Source organism: Pelodiscus sinensis, chromosome 11, assembly GCF_049634645.1.
Source record: "Pelodiscus sinensis isolate JC-2024 chromosome 11, ASM4963464v1, whole genome shotgun sequence".
Taxonomy (NCBI): Eukaryota; Metazoa; Chordata; order Testudines; family Trionychidae; genus Pelodiscus; species Pelodiscus sinensis.
This window is the reverse complement of record NC_134721.1, coordinates 27834692-27862343: the sequence shown is the minus strand read 5'-3', so window position 1 is coordinate 27862343 and position 27652 is coordinate 27834692. Positions and strand designations below refer to the sequence as shown.

At 46.3% G+C, this 27652-nt stretch overlaps 1 protein-coding gene and 1 long non-coding RNA gene across 4 annotated transcripts in view; one reads left to right on the top strand and one right to left on the bottom strand.

Annotated features, from left to right (window-relative positions):
* Positions 1 to 16423, bottom strand: part of ERC2 (ELKS/RAB6-interacting/CAST family member 2) — a 1112164-nt gene extending 1095741 nt beyond the window's left edge. For all 3 annotated transcript variants that reach the window (XM_075938889.1, XM_075938890.1, XM_075938891.1), the window contains exons 1-2: positions 16285 to 16423; positions 13952 to 14150 (exon numbers count right to left, since the gene is read on the bottom strand). The gene's annotated coding sequence lies outside the window, so the exon portion shown is untranslated. The remainder of the gene's footprint in view (positions 1 to 13951; positions 14151 to 16284) is intronic.
* Positions 11210 to 27652, top strand: part of LOC142830932 (uncharacterized) — a 34475-nt gene continuing 18032 nt past the window's right edge. The window contains exons 1-2 of the long non-coding RNA XR_012906494.1: positions 11210 to 11333; positions 12798 to 12903. This is a non-coding gene — a long non-coding RNA (uncharacterized LOC142830932). The remainder of the gene's footprint in view (positions 11334 to 12797; positions 12904 to 27652) is intronic.

Here is a 27652-nt window from a genome sequence, read left to right as displayed (position 1 = left end):
TACACTAGTTCGAACTAGTGGGGGTAATGTAGTCATCCGCAGTTGCAAATGAAGCCTGGGATTTGAATTTCCCGGGTTTCATTTGCATGAAGCCGGCCGGCGCCATTTTTAAATGCCGGCTAGTTCGGACTCCGTGCCGCACGGCTACATGCGGCACGGACTAGCTAGTTCGGATTAGGCTTCTAATCCAAACTAGCTGTAAACCTCATTCCATTCTTATACAGTTTGATTGTCAAATATGTATCCATGGAATGAGGTGTACAGCTAGTTCGGATTAGAAGCCTAATCCGAACTAGCTAGTCCGTGCCGCGTGTAGCCGCGCGGCACGGAGTCCGAACTAGCCGGCATTTAAAAATGGCGCCAGCCGGCTTCATGCAAATGAAGCCCGGGAAATTCAAATCCTGGGCTTCATTTGCAACTGCGGATGACTACATTACCCCCGCTAGTTCGAACTAGTGGGGTAGTGTAGACATACCCTAAGAGACAAAGAAACCCAAAGATGTACGTTTGATGTTTCAGGTCCATATACGGGGGAGGGGGGAGGCGAAGGGTATGAACACACATATCCATAGCACCAAGTAAGAGTGCTCCAGCTGCCCAAGGAAGGCAGGAGCAGCACACTGCCCAAGCCTCCCTTCCCCATGCTCCATCCAGACAGGGAAGGCTGGGGCTGATTTTCCCCTGTCTCTCCCCCCCCCCCCCCAAGAAGAAAATCAGCCCGAGCCTTCCCCTGGCTGGCCGGAGCACACTTACTTGAGTGATCATGGGTGGGAGAGTATGCATCCTTGCATTCCACATTTACAAAAAAAGTACACACACCCACGGAAGTTCCTGCGTGAGGGTCTGTATAGATATGTTGAATGCATGGTAGGAGATGTCGCCTGGGAGATGAAAATGGGGAGTCAGCAATCTCTCCCCAGATTTTGGACACTATGGCTGACAAGGCCTAATGTGGGCTATAAAAATCACTATGGTCTTTGCCGCACCAGTTTCTTCATGGGAAAAGAAAAAACATGTTAGTATGAAGTTGAAATTTGAAGGATATGACAGGGCGTCGTCAAGTATCCTAATATTGCTGGAATATAGGACTGAACTTTACCTACAGCCATCAATTTCAGCTGATATATCCATGTCTTGCACGAGACTGGAAACAGAACTAAATGTAGCTTCCATTTGCCCTGCTGACTTTGGTTGCAACTTAGACAGTTTACTCTTTATATTTAACTTTATCAACATGTAAATTCTCAATATAGCAAAAGACCACAAGCAGATCCTGCAACCTTCTAAACCAATGGAGGAATGCCACATTCCCATCTTGCTGTTGTTCAGACAATGCCACCTGAATGGTGTACTGTCTAAAGGCCCAATCCTGTAAGGTGCTGAATAGTGATGTAAAGGAGTAGTCAACTACTCGCATTCCCCCCTTGCTGCTTCTGTATCAGAGACAGCAAGGGGGAGTGAGGGGTTAAGCAGGAACCTGTGCTGTGGGAGCCATCTTAAAAGCTGGTTTCCCGAACACTGCCTCCATGGTACCACCCATGTCTCCCCACCCCCGCTGCTGCCTCTATCAGAGAGGGGGGCAGGGACTGCTGCCACGAAGGAGTCCCTGTCCGCAGCAAACCCAGCCACACACAGGGGCTGCTTTGCACCAGCAGTCCCTGTGTGTGTGGGGGGGGGGGGAGTCCCAGCAAGAAGTTGGGACCTCCTGCAGGCAGGAAGTCCCAAATCCCCGCTGGGACTCCCATGCACAGAGACTGCTGCCAGCTGGACAGGCAACCCAGCTCAGTTCTGGCTCACACTGGTTACGGGAAAAACCCCACTGTGGCGCTGTAATTTAAAATACAGTAGGAGCCAGAGAGCAGGGTGCCCGGCTCCTACTGCCTTTTAAGGTACAGAGCCGCTGAGGGATTTGGTCCCACATCCAGTGTAAGCCAGAACTGAGCCGGGCTGCCCATCGACTAATCAAGTAGTCGATAAAAATTTTATTGACTACTCGATTAGTTAAATTCCTGCATTTTAACATCCTTAGGTCTGAAAGACTTTTACTTATATTGCTTTAAGTGGTAGATGAGGGTAAGCACTTAAGCACTTGACAAGGTCATACCCTGAATTAGTACAAGCCTTACCTTTCAAAAGTACATAATAAGGTAGTATATTGAACCACTACAACTACTCCCAATTAATATCTGGCCAATTTTTATTTTAAAAAGGGAGAATTAGAAGTCATAGGCAAATAAATCATGTAAATTGTTAGACTTCCCAGAAAAGAGCCAAACTATGACACTAATTTTAAATATCTTCTTAGGCTCTCACCTCTGTCCTTAACTATAGAATTTATCAAAAGAAAAAATGCACCAATTTCTGTCATACATAATAATACAGAGCAGGAGAGTTAAAGCAGGGAACAAATATTTATTAGAATGGAGATTCACACCCACGTTTTCTGTACAAATGCATATTTGATATCTAAGTTTATAGCCTTACCAAAACCCTGTATATAGCCTACAGCCATTCCTTGAGGCAGAACAGAAAAAAAAGTTACTTCACACCTTGGAAATGGACAGCAACAGACCACCATAAATCCAATCCATTTTACTTCAAAAGGATAATTTTAAAGAGTCATTAACACACACACACACACACACGAACAACAAGTAAACCCAATTAAAGGCAAAAATGCTCTGGAACAATTTTAATTGATTTTTCTGATTACTTTTATTTTCATTTTTTTTCTTTTTAGTATTGCCCATAAGAATCACCATTTCTGGTACAAACTAGATAGGGACAAAAGGTAGTGATGGTTTTGCTTTCAATTTTGTAAAGCCTCAGACACTGGGTTTTTTCATTTTCCAACCCTGAATCCAAAGTTTCCTTTCATCCATAGTTTTTGATAATTTTTTAAATAATGTGATATATTTTACATTTCCTAAATTTTCTGTGCTGACCTGTGAGTCTAAAAATGAAGTTACTTAGTTTTCCATTTAAGTAACACTACCCCTACTTCAAAGACTATGAAAAAAATAAAAGTAAAAAAATCATGAAAATCCAGCATTAACATTCAAACTAAAAATCAAAGCATCTGGCAAACCACATTGCCAAAAACACTTAACAGAATCCAAATGACTATCATCTATATTAAAAAAAAAAAAACATTGAGGATATACACTAAAAAAACCAAAGACTGGAAAAGATATATATAAGAGCATACAGTAAACCAGACTCAACACTGTAAAAATATGTGCTAGAATATTACTACATTGCACTTGTTATTTTAAAGGTGAATAAAAATTACTGACTGCTCCTCTATCCAAGGGTACGTGTACACTAGCTCGTTAGTTCGAGCTAGGTAGGATAATTAGGGCAAGCAGAGTTGCAAAAGAAGTCTGGGATTTAAATATCCCGGGCTTCATTTGCCCGTTCCTGGGCACCGCCATTCTTAAATCCACCTTAGACTGAACTCCGTGCCCGCGGCTACATGCGGCACGGAGTAGGTAGTTCGAATTAAAGATCCTAATTCGAACTACCATTACTCCTCATTCCACAAGGAGTAACGGTAGTTCGAATTAGGATCTTTAATTCGAACTACCTACTCCGTGCCGCGTGTAGCCGCGGGCACGGAGTTCGGTCTAAGGGGGATTTAATAATGGCGGCGCCCGGGAACGTGCAAATGAAGCCCGGGATATTTAAATCCCAGGCTTCATTTGCAACTCTGCTTGCCCTAATTACCCTACCTAGCTCGAACTAACGAGCTAGTATAGACATACCCTAAGTTAAATAAAAAATAACATTAAGATGGATAAAAGTACTATAAATATTGGGAGAGAAGTAGCTCATGTCTCTGAAGAAGACTCAGATAAATCTTAGTAGCCATAGAGCTCTTCTTATATTTCGCCATGGGAAATGCTCCTCTGAAATAATTCCAAATCCTCCTACAGGGCCATTAAGCTAGGTAGAATTGTACAGTCTATACGAGTGAATGAGATGATGGAGTTGAGAGGAAGGATTTTAGGTTTTTTTAAGAAATGGAAAACCTTTGAGAAAGGAGGAACCTATGCAGGAAAGATGGGCTCCACTTAAATCAAAACCAGATTGATGAATGTAAATGAACAAGATTATAAAGGAGTTTTTAAAGTATGAGCTGAAAGAAAGCCAACAAATGCACAGAAGAACACAATTTGGACAAAACAACAAGGAGTCCTGTGGCACCTTAGAGACTGGGGGTATGTCTACACTGCACAGCTATTTTGGGATGCTGGAGATATCCCAAAATAGCTATCCTGCATCTTAACAAGCCACCCATTATTTTGAAATCTTTTTCGAAATAACAGGCACACTATTGTGCCATCCCAGTAACTTTTTATCCACAAGGGTTAAGGGATGTTTCAAAATAGCACATTATTTGGTAGACACACCAAATTTCAAAACAGACTATTTTGAAATTCAATCAAAATAAGATACAGGCAGTCCCTGGGTTACATACAAGATAGGGACTGTAGGTTTGTTCTTAAGTTGAATCTGTATGTAAGTCGGAACTGGTGTCCAGATTCAGCCACTGCTGAAACTGATCAGTTTCAACAGCGGCTGAATCTGGACGCCAGTTCTGACTTACATACAGATTCAACTTAAGAACCCCAGGCATCCCCAAGTCAGCTGCTGCTGAAACTGATCAGCGGCTGATTCCAGGAAGCCCGGGGCAGGGGCTTCCTGTAGTCAGCCACTGGTCAGTTTCAGCAGCGGCTGACTTGGGGACACCTGGGGCAGAGCAGCTGGGGTGCTGCTGGGTTGGTCCAGTAGCGCCGCCGCTCCTCGGCGCTACTGGATCAACCCAGCAGCACCCAAGCTGCTCTGCCCCAGGCATCCTGATTCAGCCGCTGCTGAAACTGACCAGCAGTGGCTGAATCAGGACGCCTGGGGCAGAGCGGCTGGGGTGCTGCCCGGTTGGTCCAGTAGCGCCCAGAGCGGCGCTACGGGACCAACTGGCAGCGCCCCAGCTGCTGTACCACAGGTGTCCGGAGCAAAGCTGCGGAGCACGGGGGCAGCGGGACAGCCTAGACGCGCCTGGGCTGCAGACCAGGGGGACGGGGAGCAAAGCGGCGGAACACGTGGGCAGCGGACAGCCCAGACGTGTCTGGGCTGTCCGCTGCCCGCGTGCTCTGCGGCTTTGCTCTGCTTTGCCCCCCCGTCCCCCTGGTCTGCAGACCAGGGGGACGGGGGAGAGGAGGGGGGCAAAGCAGAGCAAAGCAGAGCCAAGCCGCGGAGCGCGCGGTCAGCTGACAGCCCAGACGCGTCTGGGCTGTCAGCTGGCCGCTGCTCCGCGGCTTGGCTCTGCTTTGCCCCCCGTCCCCCTTGTCTGCAGACCAGCGGGACGGGGGGGGGGGGCAAAGCAGAGCAAAGCGGAGCCAAGCCGCGGAGCGCGCGGTCAGCTGACAGCCCAGACGCGTCTGGGCTGTCAGCTGGCCGCTGCTCCGCGGCTTGGCTCTGCTTTGCCCCCCGTCCCCCTTGTCTGCAGACCAGCGGGACGGGGGGGGGGCAAAGCAGAGCAAAGCAGAGCCAAGCCGCGGAGCACGTGGGCAGCGGACAGCCCTGTCCGCTGCCCGCGTGTTCCGCCGCTTTGCTTCCTCTCCCTGGTCTGCTGGAGACCAGGGAGAGGAAGGGCCCCGTTCGTAACTGCGGATCCGACATAAGTCGGATCCGCGGAACTCGGGGACTGCTTGTACACAATTTGCAAATTGCTTATCTTATTTCGAGTTTAGGGTGCTGTGTAGATGCATCCTAACAGATTTACTAGGGCATAAGCTTTCCTGGGTAAAACCCACTTATTCAGATGAGTTGGAGTGGAAATTACAGAAGCACGCATATATATAAGAACAAAAGAAGTTACTAGTGAACAGTACCAGTGCTAAAGAGTTTAATCAAGTCAGGGTGAATGTGTCTCATTCACAGCATTTGATGAGGAGATGTAAATATCAAAAGAGGGGGAATTGCCTTTGTACTGTGTTAACAAGTTAAGATCCTAATTTAATCCTAAATTGAGTTGTCTCTCTTTGTAATTCGTTTTTAAAGTTCTTTTGTAGAATAATGGCTACTTTTAAATCACTTACTGAATGTCCCAAGAGGTTAAAATATTCCTCTACAGATTTGTGTGTGTTACCTTGCCTGATATGTAATTTGTGTCCATTTATCCTTTGGTGCGGACACAGTCTGGTCTGGCCAATATACATAGCAGAGGGGCATTGCTGACGCTTGATGGCATATATCACATTAGTGGATGAGCCCCTGATGGTGTGGCATATGTGGTTAGGTCCTGTGATGGTGTCACTAATATAGATATGTGGACAGAGATGGCAACGGGGTTTGTTGCATGGATAGTTTGGACAGAGATATCCCTTATGGAAGGACGTATTAAATGAGATACTCTATATCCTAATAGATAGGATATCCGAAAAGAGGATAGAAGCTAAAAATAGTACAGGTAGGAACTGAAGATAAATAATCAAACAAAAAAATTCCAATCCAATTTCATCACATGAAAGCAGGCAATTTTATAAGTGTTATCTTCAAAAGCTAAAAATCTAATTACAAAGATGGGTGAACCTGAGTGCCAGGCATCATGATAGCAATCAATGAAACATGGTAATATCAGGGTACAAAATATATGGGAATAATAGAGTAAGCTGCATGAGTGGGGGAGTTTAGCAGAATCTGTGAAAACCTAGGTGCTGGACCATGAGGTGCGCCAGGGGGGGCGGGGGGGAGGGCTGCGACACCACCTGACTTGGAGTGGTTTCCATTATATATAGGGTTTAAAGTTGATTCAATGGTTTGCAGCACCCCCACTATACGAATTGTTCCGGCACCCCTGTGTGAAAAAGCATAGAGTCAAACATAGCAAAAATCTTACATGAATTACACATTCCTATAGACTTGCTATGGATAGAAATTCCATACTAGAAGTTCCATATTAGAAGTATAGCAGAAAGAACATGCTATCAATCATCTGATTAGGATAGTGAGAGTGATTGTGAAATGCTCAAGGAGATTAGGGAGACTACAAAAACAGAAAACAAAAACATTATATGAGATTTCAACAACCTCCATATCGACCGGGTACATGCCACATCAGCATGGGATGTAAAGATGAAACTTCTACGCCAGCAGTTCTTAAGCTGTGGGTCAGAACCCCAAACTGGGACATGAGCCCATTTAATGAGGTAGCCAGGACTGTCTTATACTTGTTGAGTCCCAAGGCCAAAGTCAAAGCCCAAGCCATGGGTTATAGGTCACTCCACCAGAAACTAAAGTCCATGGGCTTCAGCTTGGCCCCCACCTCATCCCCTGTAATGAAGCTCAGGTGGGCTCAGGCTTTGGATCCCTCTCCTGGGGTTGATGTAATTTTTATTTTCAGTAGGGGGTCGCAGTGTAGTGAAGTTTCAGAACCTCTACTGCTATTATATCACTACACCACTGCTTCCTGGAACCCACAAGGATAGAAGCAATTCTTGATTTAGTCTTAAATGCAGAAGTGTATTTGGAACAGTAGCAGAGCTACTGAGTAATAACAAACACAATACAATTAAATGTAACATTCTTTAAAGAGGGGGAGGGGAAAAACAAAAAACATCCACCACAGACACATTTAACTTCAAAATGGAGAACCATACAAATATGAAGAAGCTATTTAAACAGAAATTAAAAGGAACAATCACGAGTGAAATGCCTGCAAGCTTCATGAAAACAACAATAAAACCTACCCTACAGATTACCTCTGAAGAGAGCCTGTCACAAGTGATGTTTGCAGAAACCTTGGAACACCACTGCCACTTGGTGTTCAAACATTTGAAGAGAGACCACCTCTTACAAAAAAATATTTTTCCTAACGCCAATGAGCAGTCACTCTTGGCAGGTTTTACTCTTTTACTGTATTTAAAAACATAATAGAGTTAACACAAAAAAAAATAACCCACATAGCAAGAAGACCAAAAAATGCCTCCATGACTAAACCACAAAGTTCTTAGAAGCAAAAAGACATCATTTAAAAATTCAAAGTCCAACCCAACAGACAAGAGCATAAATCAAGCAAGTCAAATATGAAAATATAATTAGGCCAAAAAAGAATGTGAAGAACTAGCAAAACACACAAAAATTAACAGAAAAAAAATTAATAATCAGAAGCAGAATGCCTGCCAAAGAAACAATCAATCAATGGGGCAACTGGATGATCAAAGTGCTAAAAAGAGCTCTCAGGGAAGACAGAGCCATTGCAGTTGCAGAGAAGTTAAATGAATTCTTTGGATTGATCTTCACTGCAAAGGATGTGAGGGAAATTCTCATATCTAAGCCATTACTTTTAGGTGACATATCTGTGGAACTGTCCTAGATTGAGGTGTCTGTAGAAGAGGCTGAAGAACAAATTGATAAATTACACAGTAATAAGTTACACGGACCCAAATGTCATAAACCCAAAGGAATTCAAATATGAAACTGTAGAAGTACTACTTGTGGTATGTAACCTATCAGCTAAATCTGTCTCCTTACTAGATGACTGGAAGTTTGCTAATCTAATGTTGATTTTTTAAAAAGGTACCAAAGGTAATCCTGGTGATTACATCCTAACATCAGTATCAGGCAAGTTGACTGAACCTCTAGTAATAAACACAATTATCAGACATGGATAAACACAATATGTTGGAGGAAAAAACGACATTGCTTTTGATAAGACATAATTTCTTTTAAATCTATTAGAATTCTTTGAAAGAGTCATCAGGCATATGGACAAGAGTAATCCAGGAAATATAGTGTACTTAGTCTTTCAGAAAGCCTTTAACAAGGTCCCTCACAAAAGGCTTTTAAGCAAACCAAGCAATTGTGGAATAAGAAGGAAGGACCTCTCATGGATTAGTAACTAGTTAAAAGACAGGAAACAAAGGGTAGGAATAAATGGTCAGTTTTTTACATGGAGACAGGTAAATAGCAGGGTCCCCTTTCCCCACCCCAAAAAAGATCTGTACTGAGTCCTGAGCTATTCAACATATACATATATAATTATAAAACGGGTCAACTATGCAAAATAACTCAAAACAGTTAAGTCCAAAGCTTGTTGTGAAGAGTTATGAAACTGAGTGACTGGGTAACAAAACTACAGATGAAATTCAATGTTGCTGAGTGAAAAGTAATGCACATTGGAAAACGTAATCCCAATCATATATACAAAATAATAGGGTCTAATTATGCATGCAGTTCTGGGTCATAATGCATGCAGTTCTGATTACTCCATCTCAGAAAAGGTATTAGAATTAGAAAAAGTACAGAGAAGGGCAAAGCATTATTAGTGGCAGGGAACAGTTTACATGAGGAAAGATTAAAAGACTGGACTGCTCAGGTTAGAAAAGAGACAATGGGGGGGAGAACAAGATAGATGTCTATAAAATTATGAATGGTATGGAAAAAGTGAATAAGGAAGTATTATTTACCTCTTCTAACACAAGAAATTAGGGATCATCTTCACACAATGAAATTAATAGGAAGCAGGTTTAAAAACAAACATAAAGAAGTATTGCTTCATACAACTCAGTCAACTTCTGGAATTCCTTGCCAAGAGAGGTTGTGAAGGCTAAGAGTATAACTGGGTTCAAAAAATAATTAGGTAATTTCACAGAAAATAGGTCCTTCAATGACTATTAGCAAAGATAAAACAGTCTCTTATCCTTGATGTCAACAAGCCTCTGACAGGCAGAAACCCGGACTGGACAACAGGGAAGGGATGACTCAATAATTGCTTTGTTCTGTTAATTCTCTCTGAAGCACCTATCACTGTCCACTGTCAAAAGATAAGATACTGGACTTCATGGACCGTTGATCTTACCAAGGCTGTCCATTCCTAGATTATGGGGGCAGAAAAATAGTTTAAGAGAGCAGAGCCTTTTCTCCCACATAGAGCAGTTGAAGAACTACCGAGGGAGGATCTCCAAACGCATCCAAATATTGGGGGTGTCCTGATAGTGAAAATACTGGGACAGAGTCAACTTCCTATACCAGTGTTTCTTAAAGTGTGTTCCATGGCACACTGGTGTGCTGCGAGGCAGTTGGAGGAGTGCCACGGAGAACAACAGAACAACAGAATTCAAAGGGGCAGGCAAATTGTTTTTTGCTCAATAACTTTCCCCTGCAACCCTTCCTCCTCCTCCTCCCCCACCTTTTTTTTTTTTCCTCAACAGAAAATCTTTGGTGTTCCTCATTAAAAAAATTGGTGTTCCTCGGTCTTAAAAAGTTTAAGAAATGCTGTGTCCTATACCAACATAGGGCAGCCGGGGTACTGGGCCTCCATATCAACATCCTAGCAGTACAGTATTGTTTCTGGAACCAACTGGGCAGACAGTGGTGCTAGAGCAAGTCTCTTCTCACTTCCAGACCATAAAACAGTGAAAGGATCCGGGAAGACTGTCTGTTTCACTGCCTCACCATGTGAGGCAATAAGAGGGCCTGAAGAGACTCTTTCTCTCCTTCATGTAGGGAAAACTAAGGGAACCTGGAATTTCTCTGCTCACCCCTCAGGAGACAATTCAGGGGACCCAGACATGTTCTTCTTCACCCATCCATGGAGCAGTGAGGAAGATGGGTCAACTTTTTCCCTTCCCTACCACCGCAGTTGACTTGGGAAATAGTCTTCCCTTCTGCCACAGACCAATAAGAGCAGTTTGGGAGACAGGGTTGCCAGATGGTTTCAACACAAACACCAGACACACTTGACATTACATCACAATTTACATTACATCTTATTAAGAAAATACTGGACATTCATATTTTTTCATTTATATTTTCTCAATTTGTTTCCGGAACAGAAAACTCAAATCCTGGACTTTCTGGTTCAAAACTGGACACCTGGCAACCCTAATTTGGGAGAAGTGTCTCACCAACATACCCACTGAGGAAGGAGAGCTGTGGGGAGCCTTTCATCCACCTCATTAGCAGATGAAGAGAGGGGGTGGCCTCTTCCCTCTCCTTCTCTGGGAGCATCTAAAGGAGATGGGAAGCCGCTTCTGCTCGTGGGGCGGTTGTCTCTCCTCCTTCCCCCAGTGGGCAAAGAAAGGAGCCGAACTGAGCCCATTTCCTCCCTAGCTAGCCAGGAGCCTGGGCGCGACTCTCAAACCGCGAGCGGCGCTGTGAGGGGCACCCTCCCCTCGCCCTTGGAGCGGCGGGGGGAGGGGGGGCGCATCTTGCCGCCACAGAAACAGGAGGAATTTTCCCGCTCCACCAGCCCAGCGCCAGAAGCTGCAGCGCCCCTGGAACGGGCTCAGAGGAGAAAGCACCTCCTCGTCTTCGGGGGCAGGGGGAAGGTCAGTTCACACACGTGCCACGCCAAGAGAGAGGCTGGAAGCCTCAAGAGTCCTGGGGACTGGTGGTGCTCATCACACCCAGCATGCGAGGATAGCCCTGGGGGCGCACAGCGAAGCCTCTCAGTGCACTGAGTGCTGGGAGGGAGCTTAGGGATGTTGGCTGCCGGCGCGAGGGAAGCGCCGGAGCGGCTGGGGAAGGCCCTCGAGGAGTTGCCTGATAGCATAGCGGGGGAGTTGGCCTAGCACGTCCTGTCCTCCCGCGGGGCGGCACGTAAAGGGGGCCGCGGCTCTCTAACCCCCGCCCCGTGAGCCCTAAGGAAAGCGAAGGAGCAGCGCAGCAACCACTTAGGGGGAGAATGCTGCCCGCCTGTAGGGGGCCAGGGAGAGGGGCTAGAGAAAGGCTCCTCCTCCCTTCGGTGGAGCTGTGCAAAAGGGGGCCCTGAAAGCGCTGAGGGAGGACCAGAATCTGACTAGCAAAATAACAAATGGTTAAAAGTGAAACCCTTGATTTAAAAATCCAGAGCAGGAAACTATCCCTGGCAAGTGGGTTTTGCCCTCCTCTTGGCTACATTTATTGGCCGTGCTCAGTGCAACGAGCTAGTTTCTGCCAATGCAAGTGGCCGGCTGAATTGTCCATCAAAAGGGAAATATCAATTCGCCGCTAAGGGAGTAGATTCCCTTCCATCCATCACAACGCTTAGCAGGTAGCCGCCTAGAAATCAATCACACTCTAATAAAACAGACACCACCCTTCTCCCCCATTACATTATTACTCTAGCTTTTTAAGAAAAAATGTATGTATGATACATAGGTTCCTGGGTTTTCTCATCTGCATCATAATCTTGTGCCACTAAAATGATCCTTAAAACCCACACAGCATTGTAAACGTGCAACCCACTAAGTATTCATTCATTCATTATATAACTCCAAAATAATACCCTGTTAGTCTGACTGATTTCCTTTTCCCAGTCACAAAAAGAAAAAAATAAATCCGTTTTTTTCCTGACAGTTTGTCTTTTTTTTAAAAAACCCATCAAGCTTTACAAATTATATGGGCTACAAAGCGAAGAAATTTCAATTCACATCAATTCCATGCTAGGCTTTAATAAAATAATAATATTTGTAAACTGTTTACAAAAATGACAATTATATGGCTGATTTTAGGTGAAATTGCAAGAAAGGTATGTAGATGATGGTTCTGTAGGGAGAGGCACATATTGCTACTAGAATAAGATTGCACTTGGTCACATTTATGGCAATGTATTAAAGGGGTAAAAAAAGCCTTTTTTGCCATTTCTTTCTTAATTTTCAACCACTACATAATTTTAGACAACAATATATAACAATTTTGTTAATTTAAATTAATACACAAAAATCTATTATAGCCATATTCTTGCTTAAGCTTCTCACCTTTCAAATCATTGCATCTGTCTTTCCTCCTCACATGGATTTTACAACATCAAGTCTAGCTGATAGCTGATTACACAGAGGAAAGAGGCAGCGTGAAGAGCTGAAGCAGGCGAACATTTAAGAGGCGAAGGAGAGAGGGAGTCTGCTGCAGTCAGAAGAGGTTTGTGTATTTCCATCCCTCGTCTTTCTGTCCCTCAGCGAGTCTCCCTCAGTAAGCTGCGAGCCTGGCTCTCTGGTTTGCCAGTCCCTGACTCAACATTCCCAGCATTCCCGAGGAGCTTGGTTTTCAGTAGAGCTGAGCAACCTGCCACAAGGGGCAGCAGTAAACTCCCCATTAACAGAGCAGGAAGCTCTGGCAGCAGAACTACAGGCACTGCAAACCCATGGATTTCAACCCAAGTATTTCTCTCTGTCCACTTATTTGCAGACCCAGTGCTTTCACTTTCCCTATTTAATATGTGTGAGTAGGAAAGGAAGCAGAACTGATGGGACAGCCCAAAATTAAATAGTTTGCATGCAGAACCGGTTGTGATTAAACTGTTCTCTTGCCTCTGCTCATTAAAGGCCAACATTTTCAAACTATGTAGCAAGGCTATATTAGATATCTGCATTAGTAATGGACCCGCATCTGATTAGTAAAATACATACACATGTGTATGTGTCTCTGTCTATATTTTGGCCTAAAGTAAAAATGAATTTGAGACATCCAAATTAGTTTTTATGGGAAAAATAATTAACACTGGAAGGAGGGGAGAATAGGAAATTAGTTATTGTAACTCCCAAATTAAAAGATCAAGTATATAGAATCCAATTTATTTCACAAAAAATGTATTATGTTGCAAAGTGCATTAAGAAATTACCTATTTTATTTAAAAGCTTAAGCCGAGTTAGTCTGTAACAGGAAAAACTTAAAAAACAAATAGTCTGGTAGCACTTTAAAGACTAACAAAACATGTAAATGGTATCATGAGCTTTCATGGGCAAAACCCATTTCTTATCTTTTTTAAGTTTTTCTTATTTTATTTAGTAATTTATTTAGTAGAGTGTTGAATCAGGAAAATATCACTTAAAAATAATTTGTTTCCTAGCTCTAATCATTCACTTTCCATGTTGGGGAATGTACTTTTTCCTTTCTACTTTTCCCATTTGCTCACTATAATATTTTTGTGGTCTGCATTACCATTTGGATCATATTATGACAGATTTACCTCAGGCTACAGCTTCAAGACTTCTCCTTCACTCCAGGAATTTCACAGATAAATCACTGTCTGCATCTTCTTAACCATGTTGCTGTAGGAGGTCTTCACAGAGCACTTCAAATCTGTATTTTATTTTCTTCCTGGGTCACACATATAGGTATACAGACACTGTTGAAGAGTCTTGCTTGGGACAGATTTTGTGGCATTTCTGTAATAAAATATTACACCCAATGAAATTGATTTCAGCCAGTCATATCGCAGACTGATTTAATCCCTTCAGTAGAATGGCATTTTCCTTATCCAAAGCCAAAAGAAAAAAATTCTGTTATGAATATTCATTCAGAGATGATACTATTCAAGACAGTGCTGGAATCCAAACAAACAGGACAGAATGTAAAAAGGATGAGCCTCCTTGCTGCATATATGTCTTTTAGTTAAAAATACACTATGGGATGGAAACCCCCTTTTTTCACCTGGGGCTCAGGATAATACTAGAATATGTAAGGTGACCATTTTTAAAGGGACAGTTTTCTTCCAGGTGTCCTGACTTTAAAAAAAATGGGCCAGTTGTCTCGTTTTTCCTGTCTCTCCATACCATCAGTACTGGTGGGTCCATTCTGATGCTGGCTAGATCATTGCTCATCAGCTGCCCATCCACAGTGGTGAGTGGATGGAGGGATGGATCCAGTTGCTGTTGATGGGGCTGGGATTGCAAGGCAGGAGGCTGGGTACAGCTGCAGCATGTGGGACCAGCCAGTCCCTCTGCTGGTCCATCAGTGCAGTCCCTGCTATGGTGTCTCCTCTTGACCAGCAGTCCTCCTTTACCCCCAGTCCTGTTTCCAGCTAGCACTGGTTGCTTGCTGCAGTGGTTGGTGAGTGTAAGCTGGCAATGGCCAGTTATGTGTCATTTCTGCTGCACACCACATACTGCCCTTTACATGCTTCCCCTGTCACTGTCCTCTCCCTGCTGTGGCCATTCATCCTCCAGCCCCGCTGCTCCTCCATATTCCCCCCAGCTTCTGGCACTGTGTGGAGAATCAGATCCAGGAGAAGCCAACCCTGCATGTGCCAAAGCCCCACACAAATCTGGGATGGGGAAGTTTCTCTGCCCCTCAACTAAGCTCTGCAGTGGTGGGTAGGAAGCTATTTCCAGACTTTTTGCGCCCCAACCCTGCAGGCTCCACAGCAGCCCCCTGGGCAAGAGCATAGTACCCTCATGTTAAGCGGGCACATGTTAAATGAGGAATTACTATAATTTCCAAGCCCCAAACAATAAACCTGACAGACTACCTAAACTTTTTCCTAATCTCACATTCTGATGAATCCAGCAGATCTGTTTTTGGGGAAGTTTATGTCTTCCCTCCATGCCTGGAGAAGATTCCCCTCTCTCTCTCTAACAAAGGAAACTGCTTCTCCCAATTTGAAATTCTTTAGCTGCATTTCATTGACTCAATGCCCAAAGCCCCCTCCCTCAGGTGCAGAATAGCTTAAGGTTAGCTTAACCCTTTCCTCGCTCTCCAGATAAGTTAGGCTCTCCTTTGAAGCTCCCATTCATGACAGCCCTTTAGGGTTGGGAGACCTAGTTTGAGAAAGTGTCATTGGGGAATCCCCAAGTGCAGCCAAAGTCCAACATGGCCACAAATTTGTGGCAAACTATTTCCCACAATTGCCACTGAATAGGCCATAGATAGGGCTATATCAAATTCACAGTGCCTTCTCGCCAAATTCACAGCCAGAGATTTTCCAAATTGGTCAAGTTCACAATTTCAGATTTTTGTACACACACAAATACTCCTGGGTGAAGGCATGGAGGAATAGAAAAAGGAGAAAAGAAGCAAAAGAAGAAGAGAAAGAGGGAGGGAAGGAGGAAAGGGAAGCTGAAAAGGACAAGCACCCAGTGTCCCTAGTGATTCTATGGAACACATTCCTTAATAGGAAATCAAATCACCTTGCCCTAATAATTTCTATACCTAAAATTCAGCTAGTATTTGGTGGATCAGACTAAACAGATTCCAAATCTCTCTGAGGGCATGTCTGTACTAGGAAACTATTTTGAAACAAGTTAGTTCAAAATAGTAACTCCCAAAATAACTCATCCACACTATAAGGCACCATCGAAATAGTACAGAATTATTTCAAAATAGTGTATCCACATTGAATGTCCACACTAACACTATTTTGAAATAACAATTTCAAAATAAGCATCATTCCTCATGACAAGTAGGAGTTATTATTTCAAAATAACCAGCCCCTTATTTTGAAATAATGGGGTTGGTATTGTGGACACTCCACTTGTTATTTCAAAATAACTCCCCAGTGGAAACCAGGCCTGAGGTTCTTACCTCCTAAACAGGGACTACAAAATCAGTAGTCGGGAAGGAGAAAATTCCAATCAGGTTGGTCCTCATGCTCATGTACATTAATCCTAATTCTCTCTTAGTCCCCAAGGAGAGACCTTGCTAGGGAGCCTTGCTGCTGCCAAGCCATGAGAATCTCTGAGGCTGCCTCTGCCTTGTACTTCAATCCTGACTGGCTGATATCAGAGTCTCTTTATGAGGTCACCATCTTCCCACCACCATCCCCCAATAGTCTGAGGTCCTGCAACAGGCCTTTGTGATGTCACTGCTACATTCTCCCCTCCCTTACGAGGCTAGTGTCCTGACCCTAGTTCGCCTCTTTGAATGCTTGAGTGACTTCCTCTGGGTCATCCACTTAATGACAACTGAGTCTGGAGATCCCTTTCTATGCTGCACTCAGTTTTTACATTAATTAGTAGACTTTAAGGTCAGAAAGGACCATTAGAGCATTGAATCTGACCCCTGCATATCCCAGCCCTCCTGTATATTATCATAGCTAAGTTTTGATTCAAGCACACACCAGAAAGTCATCTAGTCTTCATTAGAAGACATCAAAAAATGTGGAGTCTGTCACTTGCTGTGGTAGTTTGTTCCAATGGTGAATCATCCTCACTGTGAAATATTTGTTCCTTTTTTCTAATATGAATTTGTCTGTTTTCACCTTCCAGCCAGTGGTCTTGTCTTCCTTTTTCTGCAACATTAAACAGCCCTTTAATACTTGACATTTTCTCTTCAGGAACGCATTTAGACACTTCAATTAAGTTCTCTCTCAGCCTTCTTTTGTAGAAGCTAAAAAGATTGGGCTCCTTTCAATAGCCTCCAAGAAGGCATTTTTCTTTAGCCGTCAAAACATCGAGTTCTTTGCTGACCCATCTCCAATTTTTTAACATCTTTTTAAAATGTAAGCCCTAAAACAGGTTGCAGTATCCAAACTCAGTCTCACTAATGCTATGTCACTTCCCTAATCACTCCTCTGCTCATATGTCTATTGATGGCTTTTGCCTTATTCACCACAGTATCGTCCTGGGAGCTCCTGTTGAGCAACTTGTCCGGCATGAACCCTAAATCCTCAGAGTTGTTGCTTGCCTGGGTACAGTTCCCCAGTCCAAGGATGTAGCCTGCGTGCTTTGGGGCTAAGATAGGACCTTACATTTGGCTCTGTGAAAACCTGTTTTGTTCACATGGGTCCAGCTTCCCAAAGGATACAGATCACTCTATATAACTGTCCTGGCGTCAGCCTTATCACTTTGCTCATATTTTGTCACTCACATATGTCACCAGCAATGATTTTGTATTTTCTTCCAGTTTATTAATAACAATTATTTAAACAATAAGTTCTGGAGAGCCTCTTTAGACCAGTATTATCAAGTATATGCCCTTCTCTGAATAATTTCCTGTTCCACAACTGGACAGAGTATTCTGGGTGCAGGTGTTCTATGGATTTATGTAGTGGCATAATGGGATTTTCTGTTTTATCCCTTTCCTAATAATCCTTAACATACCGATAGCGTTTGTGATTGCCACTGCACAAAAAGTAGAAACTTTCAGAGAATTACCCATGGTGAGTCCAAGATCTCTTTCTGGCATGGTAACAGTTAATGTAAAATCCATTATTGTATCTGGCTATCAACAGGGCATTCAGTGGACACCTTTCAAACAGTTAGAGGACATGGATTTTGTTGACGCTGTTGCCCTCCTTTCATGCCAACATGAAAGCATGGAAGAAAAGGTCACAACACTAGATAAAACTGCCTTAATGATTGGACTGAGCATTAACAAGAGAAAGACCAAGACAATGAGGATCAACCAATCCAACAACAACGTCATCACACTGGGAGGGAATGACCTGGAAGATGTGGAACAGTTCACTTACTTGGGGAGTATTATGGGCAGAGCCAGAAGAACATACCAGGATATCAGTGCTAAGACAGGGAAAGCAGCAGCTGCAATTAAGACTCTTTGTCCCATATGGAGCTCACAAATAATATCTGCGAAGACGAAACTGCAGATCTTCAACACAGATGTGAAGAGTGCACTCTTGTATGGAGGCGAGACCTGGCATACTAAAAAGTCTTCAAATCACAAGCTACAGACATTCATAAACAGATGCCTGAGGTACATCCTTCGCATCAAATGGCAAGACTGTCACAAATGAGGAGCTTTGGAACAGAGCAGGACAAAAACCAGTTGGCATTCAAATCAAGAGAAGAAAGTGGGGAATGGCTGGGCCACACTCCCAGAAAACCATCATCCAACATAGACCATCAAGCGCTCACATGGAATCCGCAAGGAAAACGCAAAAGGGGAAGACCTTGGACAACGTGGATAAGATCTACTGAGATTGAAGGACAACAGCTAAGGTACTCCTGGAGTCTGCTAGAAGTTTTGTCTCAAAACAGAGTGAAGTGGAGGAGACTTGTAGATGACCTATGCTCCACTCGGAGTACAAGGGTTTAAGAAGAGAATTTGCATAGTTGGGATTATCATTTCCAATTAGCATTACTTTTCACTTTTCAATATTGAATTTCATCTGCCATTTTTGTTGCCTTGCCACCCAGGTTTGGGAGATCCCTTTGTTGTTCTCAGTCTGCTTTGGATTTAACATTCTTGAGTATCTCCAAACTGTTATGCTTCCCTGTGCACCGCACGTGCTCTTTTAGACTGTTAGTGAATATGTTGAAGAATACAAATCCCAGTCCCAGGGTATGTCTACACTACCCCGCTAGTTCGAATTGCTACTTTGTGCTGACAGAGCATGTTGCTAAATCTGTCCCTAAACATTTATAATGTGTTCACTGCCTTGCTAACACACCAGATAGTTTTCAAATCTGGTAGGCTACGTCTACATTGGCCCCTTTTCCGGAAGGGGCATGGTAATTTTTGAAATCACAATAGGGAAATGCGCGGGGGATTTAAATATCCCCCACGGCATTTAAATAAAAATGTCCGTCGCTTTTTTCCGACTTTTAGAAAAGCCGGAAAAGAGCGTCTACACTGGCCCCGATCCTCCGGAAAAAAAGCCTTTTCCGGAGGATCTTATCTTAGTCAAAGTAGGAATAAGATCCTCTGGAAAAAGGGCTTTTTTTCTGGAGGATCGGGGCCAGTGTAGACGCTTTTTTCCGGCTCTTCTAAAAGCCGGAAAAAAGCGGCGGACATTTTTATTTAAATGCCGCGGGGGATATTTAAATCCCCCGCGGATTTCTCTATTACGACCTGTGAAATTAACATGCCCCTTCCGGAAAAGGGGCCAATGTAGACATAGCCGTGATGTTTAAAAACTCTGTTTCCCGTTGGTGTTGTTTGTTTGTTCTTTGCATTTATCCCATCCTGGATGATAAGAGTGGATTAGTCAGTTTCATGGTTTGATGTTCATGAACTACCGTATATTCCGGCGTACAAGACGACCTCTGATGTTAAAAAACATCCCCCAAAAATCGGGGGTCGTCTTGTACGCCGGATGCCCCGCCGCCGGAGCCCCTCCGCGGCTTTGAAAGCCTCGGGGGAAGCCGGCGGCGGGGCATCCCAGGCGCGCATGGGCTGCCCCCCCGCCGGAGCCCCTCCGCGGCTTTGAAAGCCTCGGGGGAAGCCGGCGGGGGGGCATCCCAGGCGCGCATGGGCTGCCCCCCCGCCGGAGCCCCTCCGCGGCTTCGAAAGCCACGGGGGAAGCCGACAGCGGGGCATCCCAGGCGCTCATGGGCTGCGCCCCCGCCGGAGCCCCTCCGCAGCTTTGAAAGCCTCGGGGGAAGCCGGCGGGGGGGGCATCCCAGGAGCACATGGGCTGCCCCCCCGCCGGCTTCCCCCGAGGCTTTCAAAGCTGCGGAGGGGCTCCGGCGGGGGGGCAGCCCATGCGCGCCTGGGATGCCCCCCCGCCGGCTTCCCCCGAGGCTTTCGAAGCCGCGGAGGGGCTCCGGTGGGGGGGCAGCCCATGCGCGCCTGGGATGCTCCCCCGCCGGCTTCCCCCGAGGCTTTCGAAGCCGCGGAGGGGCTCCGGCGGGGGGGCAGCCCATGCGCGCCTGGGATGCCCCCCCGCCGGCTTCCCCCGAGGCTTTCAAAGCCGCGGAGGGGCTCCGGCGGGGGGGCAGCCCATGCGCGCCTGGGATGCCCCCCCGCCGGCTTCCCCCGAGGCTTTCAAAGCCGCGGAGGGGCTCCGGCGGGGGCGCAGCCCATGCGCGCCTGGGATGCACCCCCCCGCCGGCTTCCCCCGAGGCTTTCAAAGCCGCGGAGGGGCTCCGGCGGGGGGGCAGCCCATGCGCGCCTGGGATGCCCCCCCCCCGCCGGCTTCCCCCGAGGCTTTCAAAGCCGCGGAGGGGCTCCGGCGGGGGGGGGGGAGCCCAGGCGCTCCTGGTGGCTTTGCTCCCGGTGCCTCTGGTCTGCTGGGGACCATCTCCAGCAGACCAGGGACACCGGGAGCAAAGGAGGCGGAGGGGCGCTGGGGTATAAGATGAAACCCTATCTTTTAATTAAAAAGATAGGGGGTCGTCTTATACACCCAGTCGCCCTATACGCCGGAAAATACGGTAGCCAAATGCAGCACTGTTGAGTGCTGCCGGTGAGGTTCAGAAGTTTGAAGCAGTCTCATGGAATTTATACTTTTAAAGATTTTGTGGAAACATCTTCAGTGCTGGAAATGGTTAGTGGATGGGGCTCAGGACAGGCCCTCAGGAAATGTGAGCAATCTTCCTGAACTGGCTTGCTGAGTGGTTTGGTCAAGTCATTTCCCCTCCCTGGGCCTCATTTGGCCTACCAGTAAAATGAGAAGAATGACCCTGCCCTCCTTTTTACAACCCTTTGAGGTCTGCTGATGACCAGCGCTGTGTAAGAGCCATGTATTATGAAATGTGTTCTTATAGGACTGGACTGTGTGCCTTTTGAGCCTGATCATTTCTCATCACAAGCTCAGGCTGTATATGTGAACGTGGGTAAATGCTAGGTGCAGCCCTCCTGCCAGGCCCTTCACCTTACTCAAAAGAGGGTGGGATAATAAAAGAGCAGAATGCCAAGGGTGAATTTTTGTGTCTGACATGACCAGTGTTTAAGCATGTACCTCCTGATGCTAATGAGCAGTTAGCTCCATACTAGGCAGGAGAGACCTGCTGACTGTGCAGCAGCTTTCTATTGAAGACCCTCTTGTGTACAACACTTGGTCTTGTGCACCTGGCACTCTGTGCATGCCCTGCACAGTGCTCAGCCCTCAGTTTGTCTGAAATCTGCTGGGCCTAGCTGGGGCAGAGCTGCAGGGAAAGTGTGTTTGGGAGAAGCCATGATCATTATATGAGGTGAGGCAATTATGGGGTTGTTTTCCTGGTGCTTGTGTTCCCTATGACTACTGTGATGCTCTGTTGTTCTCTTCTCTCAGCAAGTAAGCTGTTCATAGGGCTGAAACCGTCAGGGACTCTCCTGAAGGCAAGCTGTGTTAGTGGATTAGTTCCATTGTCACCCCATGGGGGAGAAACAGTGGGTCTTATGGCATGTCCTGGGTAATCCTGCTCTGCAGTATGTCTACACGTGCAAAGGGGGTTGTTCAGGATCAGTGGACACTGCTCGCTAGTGATGCCAGGCAGATGGGTACAGTGTTGTTCTTATATCTCTGTGCATATGGTGAGTGGCACCAAGAAAGTGCCACTGCAGCATAATACCACTCTTGAAGTCCAGAACACCACATAAATCCCCTGTGCCAGAGGGCCACAGAGCTCACTGGAGAACTCATGCATTGGATCTCAGGCAATGTGGATGGAGTCCAAGGCATAAAGGATCAGTCAGCAAAGGCTTTCCTTGCCAACCGATCCCCATCTTGACTGCTTTTTCGTGCCGACAAACAGCTGAGCTGGCACAACACGGCGGCCATTTTTATTCTAATGAAGCGGGGGATATTTAAATCCCCGCTTCATTGACTATGTCGGTATGTATAATTTACATGCCTTGGTCGGCAGAGGCATGTAGTCTAGATATACCCTGAGTGTTCATTTCAATGTCCTGAAATGCTACTGTTCCAGAAGACTGGACCAAAGCTATTAGTGTGCCAGAGTTTAAGAAGGGTACATAGTATGACCTGGGTAACTATAGGCCTGTAATTCAAGCATCAGTCCCAGCAAGAGAATGGAGTGGCTTTTACTGCTCAAAATTAATAAAGAATTAAAGGAGGGGAATGTAATGAATGCCAATCAACATGGGCTTATGGAAAATAGATCCTGTCAGACTACATTGATACCTTTTTTGGTGAGATTGCAAGTTTGAGAAAGGAAATAGTCTTGATGTAATACACTTAGATTTCTGAGAGGCCTTTTTATTAAAAATTTCAAAAAAATGGAAAAATTCACATGGCATACATGCAGTAGACTAAAAGCTGCGTAACTGAGTTCCTCAGAGAGTGTGACTGGTGAGCAGGGTAGAGCTGCTATTTAATATAGATATTATCTCCACCATAAATTGCCCTTAAATCTGGCTTCCCCCACTGCCAGGATCCTGATCTGTCCCAAGTGCTGAGCTCTAGGACAGGATGTCCACCATCAGTAAGTGTTTCCTCAGAATCACTGAAGCACCTCTTGGCTGTCTGCTGCCCTGTAACGTAGGGTATGTCTACACAGCAAAGTTATTTCGAAATAGCAGCTGTTATTTCAAAATAACTTTACTAGCATCTACACAGCCAACCCGCTATTTCAAAATTAATTTGAAATAGTGGAGCTCTTATTTTGACGTAAACCATGAGGAATAACGCCATATTCGAAATAGCTACAGGCAGTCCCCGGGTTACGTACAAGATAGGGACTGTAGGTTTGTTCTTAAGTTGAATCTGTATGTAAGTCGGAACTGGCGTCCAGATTCAGACACTGCTGAAACTGACGGCCAGTTCTGACTTACTTACAGAATCAACTTAAGAACCCCAGGCGTCCCCAAGTCAGCTGCTGCTGAAACTGATCAGCAGCTGATTCCAGGAAGCCCGGGGCAGAGCAACTCTGCCTGGGGCTTCCTGTAGTCAGCGCTGGTCAGTTTCAGCAGAAGCTGACTTGGGGACGCCTGGGGCAGAGCAGGACCAATCGGCAGCGCCCCAGCTGCTCTGCCCCAGAGTCCAAAACAAAAGCCTGGTCTGCTGGGGGGGGGAGCACACTAGCTGCGCCCCCCCCCAGCAGACCAGGGACACGGGGAGCAGAGCCGCAGCGGCAGCGGGGTGCCGCGCCTCTGAGGCTTTGTTCTGGCAAAGCCTCAGAGGCGCGGGACCCCGCCACGGCTGCGGCTCCAGTCTGGGTGCCTGTGGTCTGCTGGGTCCCCAGCAGACCACAGGCACCCTGACTGAAGCCGCAGCCGCGGGGGGGTCCCGCGCCTCTGAGGCTTTGCCAGAGCAAAGCCTCAGAGGCGCGGGGAACCGCCGCTGCTGCCGCTCCAGTCTGGGTGCCTGTGGTCTGCTGGGGACGGTCCCCAGCAGACCACAGGCACCCGGACTGAAGCCGCAGCCGCGGGGGGGGGGTCCCGTGCCTCTGAGGCTTTGCCAGAGCAAAGCCTCAGAGGCGTGGGGAACCGCCGCTGCTGCCGCTTCAGTCAAAGCGGCAGCAGCGGCGGCGGTTCCCCGCGCCTCTGAGGCTTTGCTCTGGCAAAGCCTCAGAGGCGCGGGACCCCCCCGCGGCTGCGGCTTCAGTCCGGGTGCCTGTGGTCTGCTGGGGACCGTCCCCAGCAGACCACAGGCACCGGGTCTCAAGTGGCAGCAGCAGCGGTTCCTGCGCTTCTGAGGCTTTGCTCTGGCAAAGCCTCAGAAGCGCGGGAACCCGCCCGGTGCCCCTGGTCTGCTGGAGACGGTCTCCAGCAGACCAGGGGCACCAGAGCAGCTTACGAACGGGGCTTTCTCGCCCCGACTTCCGGGGCGAGAAAGCTCCGTTCGTAAGTGCGGATCCGACATAAGTCGGATCCGCATAAGTCGGGGACTGCCTGTATTTTGAAATAAGTGCTGCAGAGACACATATCGAAATAGGGGGCCTTCAGCCTTCCCAGGTTACGCTAGTGGCCTCTCCAGCCTTAACCAAGAACACTCTTCCCCCTCCCTGGAGCCCTTAAATGGGTAGACTCTGGCCACAGTGCCTGCGCCAGTCCCAAACCTGCCAGCCCAGAGCCAGCAGTCACTACCCCTGACCCAGTGGCCCCAAAACAAGCCACTGGCAGCCAGCCCTCCACTGCTCCCCAGGAGCAATGTGCCAGCTCCCAGGAGCCGGAGAAGGCGGGCTCCTTCCTGGTCCAGAGTGGAGATCATGGACCTTATTCAGGTTTGGGGGAATGCCCCCAATGTCCATGATCTCCACACTAGATGGAGGAATGCGGCCATCTATGGCAGGATTGCTGCCAGCCTGGCCGCCAAAGGCCACATGCGAACCCAGGAGCAGATTTGCATGAAAATCAAGTTGGTCCGGCGAGACCCCCAACCCTGAGCCCTGAGCTTTCCCTCCCCCTTCTTCCACTTGCTTCCCCCTTCCAGCTCTCTCCTCCCAGGTTTCCCCCTCCCCTCTCCACCCTCTCTTCTCCCCTCTCCCACCTCCTTTTCCCTAGTCTCACCAGAGTTTCATTCCCCACCCCCAGTTTTGTTAAATAAAGAGAGTTTGTGTTCATGAAAATACATGTATTTTATTTGAAATCAGGAAAGGAGGTTAGGGAGGGGTAAGTGGAAGGACATGAGGGAGGAATGAGGCACAAACCCCCAGTGGGGCAGACCAGGGAGGCTCTTAGTGCTCCTCAGGGTGGAAGCTCTCCTGCAGGGCCTCCTGAATACTGATAGCCTCCTGATGGACCTCCCGGATGGCAGCTTGCAGAAAGTGCAGCTATGCTCACAGCAACGCATCTAAGAGAAGCACCAGAGTGCCCAGGAGTGTCTCTGGCTCCATGTTGCAGAGTGCTGTGGTGTCCCGAGTGAGGGCAACCAGAGCACGCAGAGACAAAATGCTTTGCTGTCCCTCATCGAGGTAGACAAGCAAGCAGGAAAACCTGAGAACCAGCTGTCCAGGGGGAGTCCCTTTAAGCACAGGCCCCAGGCAGCAGCCACACAAAGTAACTCCTGACCTGATGCCCTGCTGGACCTGGTTCTGGCCGGCCTTAAATGCGATTCAGCGTCTATCAGTGTGGACGCTCTATTTCGAAATAGCAAAATACTATTTAAAAAACAACAAATAGTCTAGTAGCACCTTAAAGATTAACAAAACATGTAGATGGTATCATGAGCTTTTGTGGGCACAACCCACTTCTTCAGATGACTGGAGTATTAGAAGTCCAGATCCAAAAATAAATAAGGGAAGGGGGGGAGGAAGGAAGGGAAAAAAGAGAGAAAAGGAGAACAAAAAGAGACAGTGAGTAGATGGTTCAAATAGTTGCAAGAGGCTGATAAGAACAATTAGCACCTGCATTGGTTGGTTGGTTGGTTAAGTCATTAGGATGTGAAAGGTAGTGTGAGCCAGCTGATGTCCCTGTTCATTTCATTTGCATAAGAATTACATTTGTAAATGAAGTTAAGTTCCAAGCCTTCTGGATATGTCTACACTACCCCGCTAGTTTGAACTAGCGGGGTAATGTAGGCATACCGCAATTGCAAATGAAGCCCGGGATTTGAATTTCCCGGGCTTCATTTGCATAAGCGGGGCGCCGCCGTTTTTAAATCCCCACTGGTTCGAACCCCTTGCCACGCGGCTACACGCGGCATGAACTAGGTAGTTCGAACTAGGCTTCCTAGTTCGAACTACCGTTACTCCTCGTGGAATGAGGAGTAATGGTAGTTCGAACTAGGAAGCCTAGTTCGAACTACCTAGTTCGTGCCGCGTGTAGCCGCGCTGCACGGGGTTCAAACGAGCGGGGATTTAAAAATGGTGGCGCCCCGCTTATGCAAATGAAGCCCGGGAAATTCAAATCCCGGGCTTCATTTGCAATTGCAGTATGCCTACATTACCCTCCTATTTCGAAATAGGAGGATAGTGTAGACATACCCTCTCTGTGTATTTGTCTTGTGGAATTGGCCTGAAACAACACAGTGACTTGGAGATACATTAATGAGTGTACAGGCAGATTAAAGTGTTCTCCAATAGGTTTCTATGTATTGCTTTTATGGATATCTGATTTGTGTCCATTAATTCTTTTCTGTAGAGACTGTCCAGCTTTCTTTCCTGTAGAGACTGTCCAGTTTAGCCAATATACATGGCAGTGGGGCATCGCTGGCATTTGATGGCATAGATCACATTAGTGGATGTGTAGTTAAATGAGCCTCTGATTTGGTGGCTGATGTGGTTGGTTCCAGTGATGAAATCGCTAGTGTAGAAGTGTGGGCAGAGTTAGCACCAGGGCTGATTGCAGGGGTGAGTTTCTGGATAATTGTGATGGAGGTGTGTCGCGTGATTACTGGAAATAATTTGTTTGAAGTTAGGTGGTTGTTGGTAGGCGAGGATTGGCCTTTCCCCTAAGGCCTCTGAAAGTGAAGGTCATTTTCCAGGATAGGTTATAGATTGTTGATAATGCATTGGAAGGGTTTAAGTTGTGGGCTGTAAGTGATGCCAAGTGGAATTCTGTTGTTTTCTCTTTTGGGCCTGTCTTGAAATAGTTCATGTCTGGGTACTCTTTTGGCTCTGTTGATCTGTTTTTTCACTTCTTTGGGTGGATATTTCAATTTTAAGATGCTCTATATGGATTCTGTAGGTGTTTGTCTCTGTCTGTGGAATTGGAGAAAATCCGGTTGTATATTAGGGCGTGGTTGTATACTATAGATTGAGACATGTGTCTGGGATGGAAGCTGGAGGCATGAAGGTAAGTGTAGCGGTCAGTGGGTTTCCGGTCTAGGGTGGTGGAAATTTGTCCATCATTTAATTGTACTGTAGTGTCAAGGAAGTAGATCTCTCATGTGGACTGATCCTCATATGACTAATCCACAAATGGATTAATGTGTTGCTTCCCTCTACAGGATGCAATTGGAGCTGCTTGACAGTGTGTCATAAACCTCAGATTGTAACCAACAGCTAGAAATTCTTTCTTAGCACACATTGAAGACATTTAGGATTTTTTGAGTCAAGTGTCTGAATTCAATGAGTGCTGTTTTTGTGAATTCCCTACTGGCTACTTTGGACAGGACAGTAACAACTTACACTCTTGCTCAATTTGCTGCCTTTGGAGCTTGCAAGTACCTTCTCCAATAAAAGTTGGGTTCTAAGCAGCAGCAGCACTGAGCCCTCTGACTGCTCATTTTCTTGTAGCCTGAGCTAAAAGATGCAGGTGCTGCATTAAGAAACTGGTGGTGTTTAAATCATGTCTGCTCCTGGTCTCGCATATCACTGCCCCCCTTCAGTGGTTTCATTCCCAAGGAGGTATTCTACCTTGCAGAGTTTATAATCTAGGTGTGAAC